Here is a 3,687-nt window from a genome sequence, read left to right on the forward strand (position 1 = left end):
TTTGAGTTAAGTGAGCCTTGTATCTAGATATTTGCTCTAAACTATACTTTGTAAACATAAAATAGAATTTTATGGTCTCATTCTATGTCTGACTTTGAAACTAAAATTAATCACATTGGTTCTTAGCATGACAAAAATACATTTTGAATGTTAAAGGACTTCATCATTTATAAGACCTTAATAATTAAAGACTAGGACTTTAGGTTTTATCCATATTAAGTTGGAACCTTAAAAACATAAACATAGGGGGCTGGAGAGATGACTCAGTGGTTAAGAGGACTGTCTGCTCTTCCAAAGGACCCGGGTTCAATTCTCAGCCACGACATGGCAGCTCACAACTGTCCGTAAATCCAATTCCAATGGCTCTGACACCCACACCAATGCACATTAAATAAAATTAAATAAACTATTAAAAACTTAAACACGGTCCATAAAAAGAGAGTAGAACAGTTTCCTGTATGATTAATCCCGTCACCTTTGCAAGGTTAAATATGCTTTTTTCCTATTTATTTTTTATTCATGATCATAAACTTAACTCTGCAATCCAGCTAAACTTGGAGAGGAATGAGGACAATATAGAACCTAAAGAACTTCAGTGAGAGCAGAGATTATAGGGTACTGTGAGCAGATGAGGTGGGGGCCTCTCCTGAGCTACAAAAGGAATGGTCTGATGGGTAAGATGCCTGCAAGTCAGAAGAATTACAGTTGTCCACAGTCGGGAATGGTGACTTTCTTGCTGGTCTTGCCATTCCTGGATTCAAAGCACTCCATGGCTTCCATGATGCTCACGCCTTCTTTCACCTTCCCAGAGACCACATGCTTGCCACTAGCCACTCAGTCTTGGCAGTGCAGATAAAAAACTGGGAACTGCCGGGCATGGTGGCCCATGCCTTCAATTCCAGCACTGGAGAGGCAGAGGCAGATGGACCTTTGTAAGTCCAAGGCTAACCTGATCTACAAAGTGAGTCCAGGACAGCTAGGGCTACACAGAGAAACCCTGTCTTGGAAAACCAATAAAATTAAACTAAATTTAAAAACTGGGAACCACTTGCGTTTGGTCCAGTGTTCACTATGGACAAGATGCCAGGACCTGTGGCTTCATGATGAAGTTCTCATCCTCAAAATTCTCCCCATAGATGGACCTTCTGCCAGAGCCACTATGGTGTGTGAAATCACCACCCTGGCACATGAATCCTGGAATAAATCTGTGAAAGGAGGAACCTTTATATCCAAATCCTTTCTCTCTAGTGCTCAGAGCGTGAAAGTTTTCTGCTGTTCCTGGAACTTTGTTTGCAAAAAGCTCAAAGGAGATGCAACCCAAGGGCTCGCCATCGACCATGATGTCGAAGAACACGGTGGGGTTGACCATGGCTACAGCAAATAACGACAGGGGACAGTGGTGTCTGCAAAGCCAGCTAAACACGTTTTAAGGCTTTGATTATGAAGGTAGAGCATAACAATTAAGTTTTAGCATTGTAAACAGATGAATTTTATTTATTTATTTATTTAATGATTTTTCCAGACAGGGTTTCTCTGTGTAGCCTTGGCTGTCCTAGACTCACTTTGTAGACCAGGCTGGCCTAGAACTCAGAGATCCACCTGCCTCTGCCTCCTGAGTGCTGGGATTAAAGGTGTGCACCACCACGCCTGGCTAAACAAATGAATTTTAATACAACAGAACATTATAGAATAATTTAAAAACTCTAACAAACCCATTTGCCAGGAGTTTGAATCCTGGGTAGCAGTGACAGGAGGAACAGCATTTATTTATTTGTTAACAATAGACAGTCTGTCCTGGTGATTTAATGGCAGGGCTTTCCGACCACAGACAGTTACAGCCCACTGGTGCACACCGGGGTGCCAAGGAAAGCTAAAAAGTGTGTGGCCAACAGTCACACAGCAGAGCAAATCACCTGCCTGCCATGCTGGGTCACAGGAGAAAGCGGAGCCTGAAGGCAGGGCAGTGATGGGATCAGACAGGAATGAGTGGAGACACAGAGGGAAGTTTGGAACAGAAGGAAATTGTTGTGGGAAGTGTGTTAGAATGAGTTTGGTAGAAAGGATTCCACACGTAAGACAATTCTGGAAGAGTTCTCCCAGCACCGGCCAACAATTGTATGTTTAAAAATAAGAAAATAAGAAGAAATAAGATGTCAGGCAAAAGATATTAGATGAGGAATTTATTAAATGAACATGGAGAGAGAAGGAATGGGGGAAGGGGAGTTGCAAACAATATGGATCTCATGCTTGTCTGAGACACAGGGAATTATAACACCAAGAAAGTAAAACTGAAAAAGGCAGGAAGACCCGTTATACTGTTTGTGTCAATTACAGTCAATGCAGATTACTGGTGACTTAAAGGAAACTTCCGTGAATTATAAATTACACATGTCATATCACTGACAAATTCTATTTTGATAAATAACCTGTTTTAGAAACTGGGTCATACTGGGAAAATGTTGTGTTCTATAATGATATGCAATATGAAGTTCAGGAAAGTTCCCAGCACCTACATTTAGAGATCTTGATGCTGAAGGAGCTTCAATTTAATGGTTGTCATTTTATTATGGACTGTTAAAGATAATTGAGATGTGCAGATTGTCAGTTGCCTCATGAATGGTTCTTTTCTTTGTTTTTTTGTGTTGTTTTTTTTTTTGAGACAGGGTTTCTCTGTGTAGCCTGGACTGTCTTGAACTTGTTTTGTAGACGAGGCTGGCCTTGAACTCACAGAGATGCACCTGCCTCTGCCTCCCGAGTGCTGGGATTAAAGGTGTGTGTCACCACACCCTGCTTTTGAATGGTTGTATTCTTAAATATCCTTGACTGTGCCTATGGTCATGACTGATTGCCACATGGGCTATATTTGGCCTCATATGTTTGTTTCAAAATTAAACAAGATGAGAAGCAGAGTAACTAGAAAAGAAAGAGGTTAGGGAAATGGCATATTTGAGATATAATGTTGGATTAAATCTATATCTAAGGTTCAACATCTAAGGTTATGTAATTTAAAATAGTTCATGAAAGTTTGTCTGATGTGTATGTAATATTGGTACAATAGTGTCTAGTGTATTATTATTGTGTTTCAAAGATTGAAACAATATTTTTAATTTTTAAAAATTAAGCTATTACCACATTGTTTTCCCATTACCCTTTCTTCCCTACAACTTCTACTTTGCCCACCTCCAAGGACCTCATTATTGTTAGATGTTTTCCCTTCGGCATCTGTATCTTGGCATTTTCTGCACCAAATATGAAGTGCGTGTGCAGTTTAATCAAAGACAACAGCTGTGAGAACTAGGCTACACAATGGCTGTGGCCTATAATGTGTATAATTTCATTCCTAACCCTATTTAAGAAAATGAGGGACAGTACACATTTACAGCCCAGTTGCAGAGGTCACACGTGGCTCTGCAGAGTCTCTAGGAAGAGAAGGACAAGGACATCTTCAGCATGAGAGATAAACTGTGTATGCCTAAGATGACATTTTGTTCCTTCCTCAAGCAGCAGCGGTGTCCCTGCTTCTGAGCGGGACAGTGACTTTGCTCATTGCTGTGGAGAGCCACGGAGCCCTTTGTGGACCCCCGCCTCCACAGGGCGCCCGGCATGCAGCCAGAGCCGTTTTGATTTAAACAACCCCGTATTTGAAAAAGGCCCGCTGCTCGCGAGCCTATCAGAGCGTGAGACGTG

At 41.4% G+C, this 3,687-nt stretch overlaps 1 pseudogene across 1 annotated transcript; it reads right to left on the bottom strand.

Annotated features, from left to right (window-relative positions):
- Nucleotides 1-699: 699 nt before the first annotated feature.
- LOC311604762 (peptidyl-prolyl cis-trans isomerase A-like) lies at nucleotides 700-1,369 on the bottom strand (annotated as a pseudogene). Its single transcript has 2 exons — nucleotides 1,038-1,369; nucleotides 700-860 (listed from the first exon to the last, which is right to left on the bottom strand). The product of its transcript is annotated as a peptidyl-prolyl cis-trans isomerase A-like (transcript).
- Nucleotides 1,370-3,687: the final 2,318 nt, after the last annotated feature.

This window comes from Acomys minous, assembly GCF_964271855.1.
Source record: "Acomys minous genome assembly, chromosome: 9".
Taxonomy (NCBI): domain Eukaryota; kingdom Metazoa; phylum Chordata; class Mammalia; order Rodentia; family Muridae; genus Acomys; species Acomys minous.